Below are 18,410 nucleotides of genomic sequence, written 5' to 3' on the forward strand. Positions count from 1 at the left end.
CATCATACCCCCTCCCCATCTCAATCATTCTACTTACATATATACAAAAAGGAGATATAAAGGGAAGAGAGAGAAAATTCCGCATTTTTATAAAACTTGATGAAAAACTGTATTTCAAACTGTACAGTCACCAAAACCGCACACACTTCGTTTGGCATCTCCAGCACCTTCGGCTTTCTGGGCCTGGTCTGTTTGGGCATCTCCGTTTTCTGCAGGGTTTTTCCCCTCCTTGCCAGCATCAGCCTTTCCCTTTTTCCCTTTGGGTACCTTCTCTCCCTTCTTTGCCGGGGTCTTTTTAGGCTTGAGCTCTGGTTTTGGAGGAGCGGGTTATCAGATGACCTTGCGGATCTTCTCTGCGGTTCGTCCTTCACCTTGGCTTTATCTCCTCTGGCATCCCCCTCAGCCTTTCTTTTGGGCGTGGCGGCAGCGGGGTGGGGAGAGTCCGGGGTGGTGGGGGGGTCGTCCTCGCTTCTTCTTCACACTGCTCCGGTAATGCATAATTTTTATTGGTTTATTTTTATTTCCTTATTTGAGAGCCACAGACAGAGAAAGAGGGAGAGAGAGAGAGAGAGAGAGAGAGAGAGAGAGAGAGAGAGAGAGAGAGAGAATGGGCACTCCAGGGCCACTGTAGACGAACTCCAGACGCGTGCGCCCCCTTGTGCATTGGCTAACGTGGGTCCTGGGGAATCGAGCCTCGAACCGGGGTCCTTGGGCTTCACAGGCAAGCGCTTAACCGCTAAGCCATCTCTCCAGCCCGGGTAATGCATACTTCTAACAACAGGATTGTATCTTGAGACATGTGAGACAGAGTCATCCTTGTGCAGACACTGTAGAGCACCCTTCAACAAGTGCAGGAAGAGCCACTTGGGCTGTGTGGTGCAGCCCTTGCTTTAGGCTTACACACTGCGCAGCGTGTTGCTGTCCTGAGCGCCGGAGGCCGCTGCAATACAAACACCACCATCTGTGGACCTGAACGTAGCACATCCGCAGCCATCATATTAGGCGGGGGAAAGTTTTCAGTTCTATTATCAACAAAGGGACCACTGTCTATGTGGCGCAGGGTTCACTGAAATGTGGCACTGTGGCCCCTTGACTGTACCTACCTGGAGAACCCCCTTTCTAGCCACATGTTTTCTTTCTGGCAAATTTGGAAATCACCCTTTAGTGTGTGGTTTCAGTAACTATCAAGTCAAAGAAAACAAATTTTTCTAGGTCAGAGCTGCCTACATAAGATTCAAACCAGAAACGTCCACTCCACCTTTCTAGTCAAGTTATTCCCCGTTTTAAAATATGGCAAGTGTCTTAGAGCAATATTTTGAGAATACTGAATTCACAGGGACCTTGTTGGGTCTCTTGACCCACTACTGATGTTGTGATGTGTCTCTGGAACATGCTACAGGTACATGATATGAGCTGGGCCTGGAAAGAGCCACATGCTCATGACCTCTCCCAACCTGTATCCCATCAAAGCCCAAATGCCTACACATTCCTAGATTCCAACTCTGTGATACACTGTTGGATCAAACTGACAAGTCCTCTGACAAATATATATACATACATATATACACAAATATATATATATATATATGTATGTATGTATGTATGTATGTATATATATGTATATATGTATAAACATACCATATTTATTTATTTGAAAGAGAGAGAGAGGGAGAGAGAGAATGGGCACGCCAGGGCCTCCAGCTACTGAAAATGAACACCCCCTTGTGCATCTGGCTAATGTGGGTCCTGGGGAATCGAGCCTTAGGCTTCACAAGCAAGCATTTAACCGCTAAGCCATCTCTCCAGCCCCTATAGTTTTTCTATTGAAAATGGGTCGTGCATTGTGGATTTAGCCCCCAGTTATTAGTATGATAAATGTCTCTGAAAATCATGACCCAACATGTAACTCTGACATTCTTTCCGCCCCCTCTTCCACAAGATTTCCCTGAGCCATGTTGGGTTCATTTTTGGTCTGCTTCAGTGCTGAGGTGTTGGGGACCTCTGAGGCTCTGGCTCTCTGATTTGGTAGGAGTTGATTTTTCTCTGCATTGATCTCCTTCCCCTTTGTGCTGGTATCCGGTTCACAGGAAAACATCACCCTTGCTTATTTCGCCAGTTGTCCTTAGTTTCAGTTGGGCCCCTTCTGAGGTATGTTGGGGCAGCTCTCTTCTTAGGATCTGCATCTATCTGGAAAAGAGAAGCAGATTCTCCAACGGAGAGTAAGTTAGCACCCAGAAAATTGAGATAACACTTCTTTTTTGATAGACAGTTTGATAGGTGTAGGCCCTCTTATACCCCGTGGTTGATGGTAGCTTGATATTGTAGAGTGGGCTTGTGTTTGGGTATGGTTCTGACTTGTTTCCCAGCTCCAGCTAAGGGTCTAGTACCACTGACTGGATCAGTTAGCCAAATCAAGAGCAACTGATTCCTCACCATGGCTGTGTACCACTATTGCACTTGTGTGGGTATCACATCCGGTTAATTGTTGCTACTTAGGTTAAACAATGTGTTGCTTGGACAGATCGTGGTCACTTCCCCCAGTCGCCTATGTAGCGCCTTCTGGCACTAGACACGCTGACTGTCTGGGGACTGACTCTCTCCTGGCTTCCAGCCATGTCATTCCATTTTGCGTGTCAGCTGCGTATGGAGTCTTCAGCAATAGGGTCTTACCACTGGCCTTTGGTGGGTCATCAATTACTCTGACAGAAGTCTGTCATTGTTTTGGGAAACCTTGTAGGTTTCTCTGATCAAAAGCTCATTGTGGATTGTAGGCCCAAGCTGGAAGTGGGGGTTACAGGTCAGTGCCCACTAAGAAATTGAGGTTTTTTGAGGCAGGGTCTTGGTAGGTAGTTTTGGTGGGCCTTGAACTGACAATGTAGTCCATGCTGGTTTGGAACTTGTGACATTTTTGCCTCAGCCTCCCTCGTGCTGGGATTGCGTGCTACCGTGCTTGGCTCTGCCTCCTGTTCTAATGGGTAAGTCTTTGCTCTGACAAAAACATGAGCCTCTTAGTTTCTTGGCTGCTTCACTCCAAATTATAATGTTTTCTATATAGATAAACTTCAAATTAAGCTGAAGTGTCTTTGGTTATTATTTTATATGATGCAATCTCTTCCCCAAAGCCCCGCCAGCTAAGGACCACATTTTCAGAACATAGATGTTGAAGGGGGAGGGAGAGGGGAGGGAACATCCTACTCAAGACACAAAGGGACATAAGTACATTGTAATTTTAATAGCCTTGTGAGTAAACATCAAATATGTACATGTGGTAAGGGATGTGGTCCAACTACAATTGCTATCATTTAAAAAAAATTATTTATTTATTTGACAGAGAAAGAGGGAGATAGAGAGAGAGAATGGGCACACCAGAGCCTCCAGCCACTGCAGACAAACTCCAGACACGTGTGCCCCCTTGTGCATCTGGCTAACCTGGGTCCTGGGGAATTGAACCTGGGTCCTTTGGCTTGCAGGCCAATGCCTTAACCAATAAGCCATCCCTCCAGCCCCAACTGCCATCTTTTGTAAGAAGCAGCTGTGGGTATATACAAGCGAGTCTCCAGATTGGGCCTGTTGAAGTTCTCCCATAGAAAGGGAGGCATGGGGCAAGGTAGATTCTGACCTGAGATCTCAGGGAAACCCTGTGCCAGCTGGGCACAATGGTGCATAAGGTCTTGTGACCTCAGTGGCATGATAGAGTGCGCATGCAGGGTGAAAGACTTGGAGTGCCACCTATCCAACTATGGGGTGCCTGTTATCCATGTTGGGATGAGACCTTTTAACATGGCTTTTTTGGGGTCTCCACATTTCTATAAGTAACCCTTTGCCTTTTTTTATGTCAGAAAGTCCAATAAACTCATTGGCTTGCCAAGATAAGTTTGGGTGGAATGGGCCTTTAGCTTGTTAGGGGCGGGGTGCCCTGTTTGAGGGAATAAGCACCTGTGGGCTACTCACCAGAAAAGCATTCACACAACCAAATATATTAGGTTGCTTAGAATTAAGGCAATTTTGGATTTTTTGTCTTAGAGTCTACAAATAAGGACCAGTTGTGAGCTGGGCTCAGAACCTGTTCCTAAGCTCTGGCCTGACGACTGCACTGGGTTTTGACAGGTTAGGTAACAGTCTGTCATGAGGTGAAACAGGTGGGGATGTTCACGCCTCTCCTTTGAAATTTAGTTTACTGACATGAACACACACACACACACACACACACTAAGGATGGCAAACAGGTATGCCCTTAGATGCTGATCAGTTGGCAGAGAACTCTTCTGAACTCTGTGTTGAGAACTGTGATGCTAAAACAAGCTGAAGAGTTGATCAGCAACATCTTCCATGGTTCTGGGGATTGGTGGGAGCTGAGGGGGTCAGTGATTTGTTGTTCTTGGGTCTACAGTAGTGTGGAAGAAATAAGTCTCACATTGACTTAGGTTTTGAGTCTGTTGAGGGTGTTTTTATTTGATTTGAGCTTGCTAAAATGACTGTTGCAGGCATTCAGTACATCATAATAGTTTTCCCCAAACATCAGGAGTTCAACTAGAATTTGTGTAGTGACTATAGAATAAGTGATTCAATTGAATACAGGAAGTAGAAAAGGAAGTTGGTGAGTTCATCTAACACAGTTATAGATGAGGCAATCAACATTAAATTAAATGTATGAATTATCCCTAAACCGAGATTAGTCATGTTTCATGATTTTCCCCTAACTGCTGTTTCATAAAACTTAACCTTTATAAACAAAGGAAAAACATACACAATTGGGTCAAGATAGGCTTTTATAGTAAAATAACTGCAGGAAGGCCTTTATCTCTTCCACTGAATGGTGGGGAAGAAATCTGTGTCAAGAGAAGAGTCAAATTTATATCATCCGAGACTTTGCCTTCAATCTGATTGATTAGAAAATCAATTTTTTTGTTTTTTTTATTTATTTGTTTTCGAGGTAGGGTCTCACTCTAGTCCAGGCTGACCCGGAATTCACTATGTAGTCTCAGGGTGGCCTCGAACTCACAGCGACCCTCCTACTTGCCTCCTGAGTGCTGGGATTAAAGGCACATGCCACCACACCTGGCGAAAATCAATTTATTTTAATTGTTTAGTTTTCTAGGCCATGAGCTCATCGTCCCTATTAGTTCAGAGCAGCATATGGGTACCATAGCACCAGAATGAGCAAAAGTGCCTAAACTCCAACGAAGCCCCTTATGGTTCCCTTTCATGCAAGCTGACCGAACAAATGGAGACGCATGTTCCCCACTCCCAGGGTGGGATCTGTGGCATTTTATTTATCTGCAGTTCCATTGCCTTTGCAGTCAGCAAGCAGGGACCAATGGGCTCAGCTCACTTTCTCCTTTTTCATTCAGTCCAGGATCCCAACCCATGGAAGTGTGCTGCCCACTGTTACGATGGGCCTGCCCACTGCAGTTAACATGCCCAGAGATTTGTCTCCTAGGTGACGTCAGGTCCTGCTAGGTTGAGGATCAGCATGGGCCCTCACAGTGCTCGAGGCTGCTAGTTCATGGGCACAGTGCTAGCAAGTGGGCGTGGCCTTCTCACCGCGTCCTAACGCAGGGTGGTACGCCACAGGTCACCGCTTAGCAAGCCAGAGAAAAGTTCGTAACACAGAAGCTGGCTTTCGATCCGTGAGTCCGTTCATCCACGATGGATTACATTGCCAACGTGAGTTTTGGTGGGGACATGCAATCCCTTGTATGCTGTAGGGGAAAGGAGCTACCAGGATTGGCTCAATCCCATCATCGTATCCTTGGGGAGTGGGTGCATTTCACCTAAGGCACTTGGCCACGGGCATCTGAGTTTCCCTGATTCATCTTCAACACTGAGCTAATCATTTTGTGTACTTCCCAGAGTGGTCGTGGTGAATAAATAAGAGGGTGGGTGTGAAGTGTGAGCCCTCGACAAGTGGTTGCTTGGATTACAGGTTTCCATTCCCTACCTTCAGTTCGAGAATACGAATCCCTCCTGGCAGCGATGAAAGACCAGAGGAGACAGAGCATCACGGCTGCAGCGGTGTGGCCACCAGCAAAGATGCTGTCTGTCTAATGCTGTGGCTCTGGACGAAGCTCTTTCTGTCCCCCTGCAAGAATGCAGGGTTGTTTGGTGACCCTGACATCATGAATTTCTCCCTGTCAGCTGCTGTAAATGACACACGGGCTACAGGCTTGGGACAAGAATCAGGCAGACAATCCTTGCACTGCTCAAGGGAGAACACAGATTCTGCAGTGTCTGAGTCCTGCGGGCTGCTGGGCTCAATCCGCTCCCTGGCAGATACCGACGCTTCATGTGCCCACGGATTCAGGGCAAACGTGAGGGCCGCTGGCCCGGGGCTATGAGAGGCTGACTTACTGCACTGTGCTTTTCTAAAACCAGGGCAGGCATTGAGCTGGATGGAAAGGCAGGGCCTGGAGGTGAATGTACAACCTGCCTTTGAACACTGGCTCAGCCACTTCATAGATGTGTGACCATTCCACGTCACTGAAAGTCTTTGAGCTCAGTTTTAAAAACAAATAATTGCATTTCCCAGCCCCAAAGTGGTGATACTTTTCAATAGCCACTCTGCGAAGTTGTGTGTTTGTAGACAATGAATGTGAAGCACCTATCACAGAACGTGCGTTCAATAAGTGACAGTCATCATGATTAGTAAACTGAACTTGTCTTTTCATATATTCATACATATATGTATGTGGTGCTGGGATTGAATACACAGCCTGGCATATGCTAAGCCAGTAATGTACCACTGAGCTATACCCCAGTCCTATATTATATATACATTATTATTTGTTTATTTGACAGAGAAAGAGGGAGGGAGAGAGAGAGAGAGAGGGAGAGAGGGGTGATAGTTAATAACGATGCTATAAACATCCCAACGTGTGCACAGATATTTTCATTTCTCTTGAATAAAGATCTCAAGATGGAATTTCTGGGTCATATGGCATGTTTAATTTTATGGGGAACTATATCTGTCTTCCGCAGTCACTGGTACCACTGTGCCTTTCCCCCAACATTGCGTGACATGTTGCAGTTGCTTCAAATGCTTTGGGATTTTATTTAGACATGACCAAGTTATCTTAGGCCATGGACAATTTATTTTCTTCCTTTTCAAACTGTGTGCCTTCTTCCAATCCCTTTTCTTGCCCTTTGCACTGACTAGGACTCCAGTGAGGCTCTGAGCAGGAGGAGAAGAGGTAACCCTCGCTTTACGGCGCGCCTGCGCAGAGGACATACAGGCTCTCCCTGCTAACTGTGGTGCCATTTGCAGCATTTCCTAAATCCTTTTGATCAAGTTCAAGAATTTCCCACTAGTTACAGGGTTTTTTTTTTTTTTTTTCATTTTTTGAGGTAGAGTCTCACTCAAGCCCAAGATGACTTGGAACTCACTCTGTAGTCCCAGGCTGGCCTCGAACTCACGGTGATCCTCCTACCTCCGCCTCCTGAGGGTTGGGATTAAAGGCATGCACCATCATGCCTGGCTCTATTTCCCATTTTATCTGAGTTATTATTTATTATTATTTTTATCATGAATGCTGTTTGGTTTTGTCAAACACATTTTCTGTATCTATTGAGATGAGCATAGCATTTTCTACTCTTTTTTTAAATTTATTTATTTGATTATTTGAGAGTGACAGAGAGAGAAAGAGGCAGATAGAGAGTGAGAGAGAGAATGGGCGCACCAGGGCTTCCAGCCTCTGCAAACAAACTCCAGACGCGTGCGCCCCCTTGTGCATCTGGCTAACGTGGGACCTGGGGAACCGAGCCTCGAACCGGGGTCCATAGGCTTCACAGGCAAGCGCTTAACCGCTATGCCATCTCTCCAGCCCTCTACTCTTTGATATTAATATGATTAATAGTATTTTAACTCTTAGATATTAAATCAGTCTTATATTCCTGACATGAAGCTCACTTGATTTTAATGTGTTATTCTTTGTATATATTACAGAATTAAAATTGGTAGTATAATTTGGAGGATTTTTGTATCTCTGTTCGTAAGTATTGGTGTTTTCCCTTGATGTCTTTAGGATCAGTAATACTGAGTTTATAAAAGAAGTTGGGAAGGGCTAGAGAGATTGCTTAGCACTTAAGGCACTTGCCTGCAAAGCCTAAGGACCTATGTTTGACTTTCCAGATCTCACATAAGCCAGATGCACAAAGGTGAGGCAAGTGCAAGGTCGCACATGCTTATTAGGTGGCACAAACATCTGGAGTTTGATTTCAGTGGCTGAGGCCCTGGCACACCAATTCTCTCTCTCACTCACTCTAAGTAAGTAAGTAAGTAAGTAAGTAAGTAAGTAAATAAATAAATGAAGTTGGGAAGCATAGTAAACTAAATAACAGGCCTCAAAGACATATTCATGGCCTAAATCTCTAGAGTTTCTGAATGTTATTTTTATGGGGAATAAAGTGATTTGTATATATGATTTTTAAAAAAATGAGATTATGCTAAGTTATAATTAAACATAGCTCCAAGTTTCCTTAAAAGTGGGTGGCAGTGGGAGGCTTCACAGGCAGACAGCGAGGTGGCACATGGACAAGAAGAAGCAATGGGATTTTGGAGATGTTTGCTGGCCAAAGTGGGCCTAATGCCAAGTGCCAGCAGTCCCCGGAGTGGGAAGAGGCAGGGGAGGGACCTCCAAGGTCTCTGCAGAGAGCCTGGTGCTGCTGACATTTTGATTCGAACTCAGTGATCCTGATTTAAACTTCTAGACTTGGAAACTCATTTCTGTAGTTTTAAGCCACTCAGGTCATAGTCATTTCTGACAGCAGCCTCAGAAAGATGAGGATGCATTTTCTTCTCTTGTACATTCGCAAAGATTTGATGTAATATTGGTTAATATTTCTGCTGAAAATGAATGTTGGGATATACCTATGGAAGCCTCTGGATCTATACTTAAAATTTTTTATTTTTATTTTTTGAGAGAGAGCGAGAGAGAGAATAGTCACGCCAGGACCTTCAGTCTGCTATGATGAATTCCAGATGCGTGTGCCCCCTTGTGGTGCATTGCAACATTGCATGCTTGTGTCGCTGGCTACATGGGACCTGGAGATTTGAACATCAGTTCTCAGGCTTGCAGGCAAGTGCCTTAACCATTAAGCAATCTCTCCAGCCCTAGATCTGTACTTTCTAATGCAAATATTTTAAAATGTATTAGGCCAAGGGTAGTGTGAGGATGAGGCCTGGGTTTGATTCCCAGCAAAACACACACACGCAAGCCCGCACACACGCTGCTATTCAGGCTTTTATCATAGTTATTTGTGTCCTTCAAAGATGAATTTTCATTTCATCTGTGTAGTTAAGTTTATTGGTATATAGTTATTCATAATATTTCTTAATACGTTATGTTTGCAGTATCTGTAGCAATGTCCTCTCATTCCGGATATTGGCAAATTTGTCATTTCTCTTTTGTTCTTGGTCAATACAACTAAATGTGTATTAATCTTTAAAAAATATTTTGATAATTTTTTTTGAGAGCAAGAAAGCAGCAGATACATACAGAGGAGAGAGAGAGAGAGAGAGAGAGAGAGAGAGAGAGAAAGAGTGAGTTGGTGCACCAGGGCCTCCAGCCACTACAAATGAACTCCAAACACATGAGCCACTGTATGCATCTGGCTCACATAGGTTCTAGAGAATCAAATTTCTGGGTCCTTAGATTTTTCAGGCAAGGGCCTTAACTGCTAAGTAATTTCTCCAGCCCTAAATGTGTATTAATTTTATAAAACTTTTAAAGTGACTGCTTTTAGCTCATTGATTTTCCCTATTGATTGCATTACTTTTTTATTTTAAAATACTTTATTTTTATTTATTTATTATTTGAGAAAGGATGAGACAGAGAGAGAGACAGAGAGAGAGTGAGAGAGAGTGAGAGAATGGGCACACCAGGGCCTGTAGCTGTTGCAAACCAACTTCAGATGCATGTGCCACCTTCTGCATCTGGCTAATGTGGGTCCTGGGGAATTGAACCATGGTCCTTTGGCTTTGCAGGCAAGCACCTTAACCACTCAGCAATTTCTCCAGCCCTCTTTTATTACTTTTTAATATTACTTCCTTTCTTTTACTTATCTTGGGTTTAATTGGCTCTTTTGTAACTGCTTAAAGGGGAAACATAAGTAACTGGCTTTATAGGTCTTTCTTCATTTAAAATTTATGCATTTGAAACCATAAAATTTCCTTTAGGCATTGTCTTAGTTAAATTACATATGTGTTAATATTATAGGTTTTCAGTTTCATCTAGTTCAGGATATCTTTCAGTTTGCTGTGTCATTTCTTTCTGTTTCCCACAGATTATTTAGAAATGGCCCAAGAAGCATGTGTCTTATGGGCCCAGTCCTTTAACATTTAGTGGGATTTGTTTTCACCTGGCACATGGTCTTTCTAAGTGAATGTTCTGTGTTGACAGATCAATAAATGTCAGTTTGGTCTAGTTGATTGATGGTTTTATTCAATTTTCTAATTGTCTTAGTTTCTGCCTACTTATTCTGCTATTGAATGAGGAGGCTGAACATCTTGAAGTCCATTTGTTACCCATTTAAGTTTATTCAGATGTTTTCTTTATGTACTGTCAAGCTCTGCTATTCGGTGCATATGTCCTCATGATTATTCTATCTGCAGTGTTTCCTGCCTTCAGAAAGCTTCCATGTGTTAAAGTCTTCTTTGTCAGGTATTAATAGAGCGTCTTCATCTTCCTCATTCTTGTCACATGAGGCATCCTTTGAATAATTTTACTTTTAATTTGTTGGTTTCTGTATTTGAACTGCTGCTCTGATACTGGTGCAGCATCTTACTCAGGCTGAAAACCTCTGCCCTTTGATCACAGTGCTTAGCTCACTACATTCAGTGTGGTTAATCATATGACTGCATTTTTATCTATGATTTTATTAGCTTTTTTAATTAAAATAAAGCTTTATTAAAATTTTTCATAATTCCCCTTTGTCTCCACTCCCCCACCCCTTTCCTACGATTTCCTCTTCTGTAGTGACGTTGATTTTGCACTCCTCCATTGTAAGCAACAACCTGTTGATGGGCCCGATGGCCTGCAGGTTTTGTGTAGGCCACAGCAGCTGCTGTGAGGTCATGAATACAATGACCACCTTATTTTGTCTGGAAGACAGTGTTCCAATGGCACTGCTCTCCATCCTTTGGCTCTTACCCTCTTCCTGCCACCCCTTCGGCTATAATCCCCGAGCCACTGGAGGGTGTGATAGGGATGTTTCATTCAGTGCTGAACATGCAACTGTCACTTCTGAGGAGTCAACTACACAACAGAGAAGGGAAGCAGGTGATGCGATGTCATGTGCATAGACTTACTAAAAACACACAGAGGAGATGACTCATCTCAAGCTGGGCTTTCTCTTGTTATCATTCTGATGAGTCTTGGTATTCGCCACCATTTGTAAAAAAAAAAAAAAAGCGGGTTCTCTTAAAGTGAAAGCAGCATTGACCAAAGGGAATTGACATGTGCAATTAGAAGACTTTTGAGTGGGCATAATATTTCTACTTAGCCAGAGAACAGGGTAAGCTTTCCTCTGTGGTCTATGACCTTCCAAACCATGTGCTTTTGGCTTGGTTCTCAATATCAGGCATAAATTCCTTCTGATTGAGTGGATCTCATATCCAATCAAAGAGCAATTGGTTATCTCCATAATTTATGTGTTACTATTGTACTGGTGGGTATATCTTGCCTGGCTGTTCTCACGGCTAGTCAGAGAGCCTTCTCCAGGGAGATGGCAGTAAACACTGAGGAAACTTAAAACTCATCAAAGCAGAAAGAAGAGACCTCTGGGACATCAACACTAAAGTAGACTTCTAACATGCCCTCCAAGGTTCAGGGAATGTTGTAGAAGAGGGAGCAGAAAGTAAGAGCCATAGGGAAGGACAGTGCATAGTTGGACACTCTTTCCCACAAGAACTGACTGGTTCAACTGTGATCTCAGTGTCTACCAAAACCCCACTGGAGAGGCCCTCTGGGGGATAGGGCAGGACCAGTTTGAAATATGTTCATATATTAAAGATCCCAGTAAAATTTAAATTTAAAAATGAGAAAACAAAGCACAGAGGAGGTTTAGAGAGGAGGTGGGATTTTGCAGAATGGGAAAGGAATGTTGCAGAGGCTGTAACAGACTGAGGTTTTGTGGCTCATGGGAGATACCTGGCCTCTGAAAGACAAGAAAAGGTATGGTGTATATGTATAAGTGGGGCAAATGTGTAAATCTAATTGAAGTTCTTTCTTGTTAGAAGATATTTTATATTTACTTATTTATTTGAGAGAGAGAGAGAGAGACCAAAATAGTCAGAGAGAGAGAGAGAGAGAGAGAGAGAGAGAGAGAGAGAGAATGGGCATCCCAGGGCCTCCAGCCACTGCAGTCAAACTCCAGATGCATGTGCCCCCTTGTGCATCTGGATTACGTGGGTCCTAGGGAATCGAATCTGGGTCCTTTGACTTTGCAAGCAAGCACCTTAACTGCTAAGCCATTTCTCCAGCCCTGAAGTTCTTTCTTATTAAACAATACAATGCACCAAATTGTACTGCTCTTAAAACATGCATATTTTACTGGGGCTTTGTAAGCTAAGCTAGAGAAAACATAACTGTCAAAATGCTTGAAGACACTTATAGAAAAACATGGGAACAGGTAAAATAATAAACGACAAAAAAAAAAAAAAGGTTGTAGTGAAATGCTGCCATGATTAAGAAATCTAGTTTGCGGGTACAGTGGTAGAGCACTTGTCTAGATTATGTGATAACTTCTTCAACACTAAAAGGAAAAAAGGTACATCTTTTTTTTTTAATTTTTATTAACATTTTTCATGATTATAAAATATATCCCATGGTAATTCCCTCCCTCCCCACCCCCACACTTTCCCGTTTGAAATTCCATTCTCCATCATATTACCTCCCCATTACAATCATTGTAATTACATATATACAATATCAACCTATTAAGTATTCTCCTCCCTTCCTTTCTCCACCCTTTATGTCTCCTTTTCAACTTACTGGCCTCTGCTACTAAGTATTTTCATTCTCACGCAGAAGCCCAGTCATCTGTAGCTGGGATCCACATATGAGAGAGAACATGTGGCGCTTGGCTTTCTGGGCCTGGGTTACCTCACTTAGTATAATACTTTCCAGGTCCATCCATTTTTCTGCAAATTTCATAACTTCATTTTTCTTTACCGCTGAGTAGAACTCCATTGTATAAATGTACCACATCTTCATTATCCACTCATCTGTCGAGGGACATCTAGGCTGGTTCCATTTCCCAGCTATTATAAACTGAGCAGCAATAAACATGGTTGAGCATGTACTTCTAAGGAAATGAGATGAGTCCTTTGGATATATGCCTAGGAGCGCTATAGCTGGGTCATATGGTAGATCAATCTCTAGCTGCTTTAGGAACCTCCACAATGTTTTCCACAATGGCTGGACCAGATTGCATTCCCACCAGCAGTGCAGAAGGGTTCCTTTTTTTCCACATCCCCGCCAACATTTATGATCATTTGTTTTCATGATGGTGGCCAATCTGACAGGAGTGAGATGGAATCTCAATGTAGTTTTAATCTGCATTTCCCTGATGACTAGTGACGTAGAACATTTTTTTAGATGCTTATATGCCATTCGTATTTCTTCCTTTGAGAACTCTCTATTTAGCTCCATAGCCCATTTTTTGATTGGCTTGTTTGATTCCTTATTATTTAACTTTTTGAGTTCTTTGCATATCCTAGATATTAATCCTCTATCAGATATATAGCTGGCGAAGATTTTTTCCCATTCTGTAGGTTGCCTCTTTGCTTTTTTCACTGTGTCCTTTGCGGTGCAAAATCTTTGTAATTTCATTAGGTTCCAGTGGTTAATCTGTGGTTTTATTGCCTGAGCAATTGGGGTTGTATTCAGAAAGTCTTTGCCAAGACCAATATGTTGAAGGGTTTCCCCTACTTTTTCCTCTAGCAGTTTCAAAGTTTCAGGTCTGATGTTAAGGTCTTTAATCCATTTGGACTTAATTCTTGTGCATGGCGAGAGAGAAGAATCTATTTTCATCCTTCTGCAGATATTTATCCAGTTTTCAAAACACCATTTGCTGAAGAGGCTGTCTCTTCTCCAATGAGTATTTTTGGCATTTTTATCGAATATCAGGTGGCTATAGCTACTTAGGCTTACATCTGGGTCCTCTATTCTGTTCCACTGATCTACATGTCTGTTTTTGTGCCAGTACCATGCTGTTTTTGTTACTATGGCTCTGTAGTATAGGTTAAAATCAGGTATGGTGATACCACCAGCCTCTTTTTTGTTGCTCAGTATTATTTTAGATATTCGAGGTTTTTTGTGATTCCAAATGAATTTTTGGATTGTTTTTTCTATTTCAATGAAGAAAGCCTTTGGAATTTTGATAGGGATTGCATTAAATGTGTAGATTGCTTTAGGTAAGATTGCCATTTTCACGATATTGATTCTTCCAATCCAGGAACAAGGGATGTTTCTCCACTTTCTAGTGTCTTCTGCAATTTCTCAGCTTGAGTGTTTTAAAGTTCTCATTGTATAGATTCTTTACTTCCTTGGTTAGGTTTATTCCAAGGTATTTTATTTTTTTTTGATGCAATTGTGAATGGAAGTGATTCTCTGATTTCATCCTCTGTGTGTTTGTTGTTAGCATATATGTAGGCTACTGATTTCTGTGTATTTATTTTGTATCCTGCTACATTGCTGTAGGTTTTGATCAGCTCTAACAGCTTGCTAGTAGAGTCTTTAGGGTCCTTTATGTATAGAATCATGTCATCTGCAAATAATGATAACATGATTTCTTCCTTTCCAATTTGTATCCCTTTTATGTGTGTCTCTTGCCTTATTGCTATGGCTAAGACTTCCAAAACTATATTAAATAGAAGTGGGGACAGTGGACACCCTTGTCTTGTCCCTGATTTTAGTGGAAAAGCTTCCAGTTTTTCCCCATTTAGTAATATGTTGGCTGTAGGCTTGTCATAAATAGCCTTTATTATATTGAGATATGTTCCTTCTATTCCCAGTCTCTGTAGGACTTTTATCATGAAGGGATGTTGGATTTTGTCAAATGCTTTCTCTGCATCTAATGAGATGATCATGTGATTTTTGTCCTTCAACCCGTTTATGTAATGTATTACATTTATAGATTTGCGTATGTTGAACCATCCCTGCATCTCTGGGATAAAGCCTACTTGGTCAGGGTGAATGATCTTTTTGATATACTCTTGTATTCTGTTTGCCAATATTTTGTTGAGAATTTTTGCATCTATGTTCATGAGGAAGATTGGTCTGTAATTCTCTTTTTTTGTTCTATCTTTGCCTGGTTTTGGTATCAGGGTGATGCTGGCCTCATAGAAGGAGTTTGGTAGAATTCCTTCTTTTTCTATTTCCTGGAAAAGCTTAAGAAGCAATGGTGTTAGCTCTTCCTTAAAAATCTGGTAAAATTCAGCAGTGAATCCATCCGGGCCTGGGCTTTTTTTAGTTGGGAGATTATTGATAACTGCTCGGATCTCCATGTTTGTTATAGGTCTATTTAAGTGATTAATCTCATTTTGATTTAATTTAGGTAGGTCATATAGATCAAGGAAATCATCCATTTCTTTCAGATTTTCATACTTTGTGGAGTATATGCTTTTGTAGTATGTCCCTATGATTTTTTGAATTTCTCTGGAATCTGTTGTGATATTGCCTTGTTCATCTCTGATTTTATTAATTTGTGTCTCTCTTCTCTCTTTCTTTTGGTCAGATTTGCTAAGGGTTTATCAATCTTGTTTATCCTTTCAAAGAACCAACTCTTTGTTTCATTAATTCTTTGGATTGTTGTTTTTGTTTCTATTTCATTAATTTCTGCCCTAATCTTTATTATTTCTTCCCGTCTACTAATTTTTGGTTTGCCTTGTTCTTCTTTTTCCAAGGCTTTAAGGCGAAGCATTAGGTCGTTTACTTGCGACCTTTCTAATTTCTTAATATAGGCACTTAAGGCTATAAATTTACCTCTTAGAACTGCCTTCATTGTGTCCCAGAGATTTTGGTATGTTGTGTTCTCATTATCGTTTGACTCTATAAATTTTTTGATTTCCTTTTTGATTTCTTTATTGACCCACTCATCATTTAGTAGTGTATTGTTTAGTTTCCATGATTTTGTGTATGCTCTATAGCCTTTCTTGCTACTGATTTGTAGTTTAATTCCATTGTGGTCAGATAGAATGCAAGGAATTATTTCAGTTTTCCTGAATTTGTTAAGATTTGCTTTGTGTCCTAATATATGGTCTATTTTAGAGAATGTTCCATGTGCTGCTGAAAAGAATGTATATTCTGCAGCCTTTGGATGAAATGTCCTGTATATATCTGTTAGATCCATTCCTTCTATGACCTCATTTAGTCCAGATGCCTCTCTGTTTATTCTTTCCCTGGATTACCTGTCAATTGATGAGAGTGGGGTGTTAAAGTCACCCACCACCACTGTGTTTGGTGTTATCTGTGACCTTAGTTCTAATAGTGTTTGTTTGACGAATTTGGGAGCCCCCCATGTTAGGTGCATATATGTTTAGGATTGTAATGTCCTCCTGTTGGAGTGTGCCCTTAATCAATATAAAGTGACCTTCCTTATCTTTCTTGACTAACGTCGGACTAAAGTCTACCCTGTCTGATATTAGGATAGCAACCCCTGCTTGTTTTCTAGGCCCATTTGCTTGAAACACCGTCTTCCAAACTTTCACCCTAAGATAATGTCTATCCTTTGTAGAAAGGTGAGTTTCTTGGAGACAACAAATTGTAGGATCCTGCTTTTTAACCCAGTCTGCAAATCTATGTCTTTTCGTTGGGGCATTGAGACCGTTGATATTAAGAGATATTATTGAAAGGTGTGTATTTATGTTTGCCATTTGTGTGTGTGTGTTACTGGTTCTATCTGTGCTCTCTTCTGTTATTTTTAGTAAAAGTGTGTATTTTGCTGAGTTTTTTTGGTCTTTTTCCCCCCTAGGCTGCTTTGGCGTGGTACCTACGCCGCCATCTTCAAAAGGTGCATCTTAAGTCTCAGTTTATGGAAGAGAAAAATCACTGGTTTTGCATAGTTTGTACATTTAGGATAAATTAACAAAATTTGCTGTAATTCTCCCCTTGTTACACAGCAGTAAGTGAAGTGCGCTCTACTCTGGTCGTTTTTCACTTGTCTCTTCTGGAGGAAACTTGCAACTAATGTAGCTGCTGTTATGACTCAAAAAAAAAAAAGGTTCTTAATAAGTTGAAAGATGTGTCAGTAGCAAGGGAAAATGTGAAATCCTGAGCAGGTCATTATATAAGCCCCAAGATGGGCTAGTTTCATTTAATTCCCAAGGTCCCCTCATTATATTTTTCTCTAAGGTGATTATTTGCAATATAATTCCTGTGAGCTGAAAGGTTGCCTTATCTTAGAAATCATAATATTTCATCTTATCCTTTAATTTAAAAGGCTCAGTAAAAGCTATTTGTATTGGGATGATGAAAAAATGTAACACTTGCTTTAAATCGCTGGACGTGAATTCAGGAAGATGGGATTAATAAGGATGTAGCCTTGGGGAAGCCACATATGATGTCACGGCTGAAACTGGACAGTGTGACATTACAAAACCAGATGGTTGACAACTGAAAATAATTAGGTGGCTCAGGTAGCCTTTGGCTCCCTACACTCACCAGCCAGTGGTACTAATTGTGGGGGGGGGGGTCACAAGAACCCTAAAAACGTACATCTTATCACTTATTTCTCTTTCCTATTTATGAATGGCCTCCTGCCCTTGAAAAGTTCTCCCAAAGCATGTTTAAGTGTATCCATAGATGAGCAGACCCATAATAGCTCTGCCATGCCCTCCTTCTTGGTGTAGGGAGGTGGTTGGCATCATCCCTGTGAGGTGTATGGAACACAAGGCCCCCAGCAAGGTCCCCATGCTTTAGAGAGACCGTGGGGATCCAGCTCAGTGCACCTCAGTGGCCTCTCTCTTTTCCTGGGGTGCTAAGAAGACAGTCCATAGGTCGAACACAGAAGCACCCAGACTAGCTTTCTCCTCTCTTCTAAGGCCTGGCTTCTCAGTAAAACAGGATGTTTCTGGCACGGCGGATTCTCACAGGGACGGTTTTACAGGGAGAGCCTCTGCTCTGTGCAGGCGGAGGCCACACCGGCCTGTGCGGCTGTGAATCACCGCGGTGTGGGCACAGGGTAAACCCTTGCCAGCTCTCTGCTCGGGGTCCTTGAGTCTCTCAGTCAGTTAAAATCTTAGGGCACTGAGCCCACAAGTTTGTGGGACTTGCCTAAATTTCACCTTTGGCTCGAGCTTGGACCCTCTTTACACCTAACACGTCTTATATGAAATATCTATTGCTGCCACTTGATTATAAATTGTGTTATTCCTGGACAGTCTGGGAAAGGACAAAAATCCATTGTTTTTA

This window comes from Jaculus jaculus, chromosome 7 (assembly GCF_020740685.1).
Source record: "Jaculus jaculus isolate mJacJac1 chromosome 7, mJacJac1.mat.Y.cur, whole genome shotgun sequence".
In the NCBI taxonomy this organism is placed as follows: domain Eukaryota; kingdom Metazoa; phylum Chordata; class Mammalia; order Rodentia; family Dipodidae; genus Jaculus; species Jaculus jaculus.